Genomic DNA, 979 nt, shown 5'->3' with positions numbered 1-979 from the left:
TGTTGTTGATGTTGTGAAGGATTCGACCATCTAAGGTTGGGATGATTCCTCCACCCGGGATTGTACCTATTGCTGGAGAGGTCATAATTATTCTGTTGTGGCTGATTTTGCTACTGAGGTTGAGGAGGTCTATTGTAGATGTTTGCAACATAAGCTTCAGGCTGTTCAATTGCTTCAGATTGTTGCACAGAAGGGCAAAGGTCTGTGTAGTGGTCGGCAGAGGAGCATAAACCATAGAGTTTGGCGGCAGGTGCAAATTTTTTATTCATGGCTAGTTGGGTTACCAGGTTAAACAAGGCATCTAGTTTACCTTCAAGCTTTTTAGTCTCAGCTGATGAAGATGAATTCGTGGCTACTTCATGCACTCCTCTAAGAACAATAACATCATTTCTTGCACTGAATTGTTGGGAGTTGGAAGTCATCTTCTCAATCAAATTCCTAGCTGTAGGGGTCATATCACCAAGAGCTCCACCACTGGCAGCATCAATCATACTCCTCTCCATGTTGCTAAGTCCCTCATAGAAATATTGAAGAAGGAGTTGCTCAGAAATCTGGTGGTGAGGGCAGCTTGCACACAATTTCTTGAATCTTTCCCAGTACTCATATAAGCTTTCTCCACTAAATTGCCTGATGCCTGAAATGCCTTTTCTGATGGCAGTGGTCCTAGATGCAGAGAAGAATTTCTCCAAGAACACCTTCTTAAGGTCATCCTAGCTGAAAATGGACCTGGGAGCAAGGTAGTATAGCCAATCTTTTGCCACTCCCTCCAGAGAATAAGGAAAAGCCTTTAGAAAGATATGATCTTCTTGGACATCCGGGGGCTTCATGGTGAAACAAACAATATGGAACTCCTTAAGATTCTTGTAAGGATCTTCACCTGCAAGACCATGAAACTTGGGCAACAAATGTATTAGTCCAGTCTTGAGAACATATGGAACACCCTCATCAAGATATTGAATGCACAAGCTTTCATAAGTGA

The 979-nt window shown here is 42.6% G+C and overlaps 1 non-coding gene across 1 annotated transcript; it reads left to right on the top strand.

Annotated features, from left to right (window-relative positions):
• The first annotated feature begins 549 nt into the window (after nt 1-549).
• LOC114372737 lies at nt 550-656 on the top strand. Its single transcript, XR_003658304.1, has one exon. It is a non-coding gene; the product is annotated as a small nucleolar RNA R71 (small nucleolar RNA).
• The last annotated feature ends 323 nt before the right edge of the window (nt 657-979 follow it).

This window comes from Glycine soja, chromosome 10 (assembly GCF_004193775.1).
Source record: "Glycine soja cultivar W05 chromosome 10, ASM419377v2, whole genome shotgun sequence".
Taxonomy (NCBI): Eukaryota; Viridiplantae; Streptophyta; class Magnoliopsida; order Fabales; family Fabaceae; genus Glycine; species Glycine soja.
This window is presented reverse-complemented; position numbering and strand designations above follow the sequence as displayed.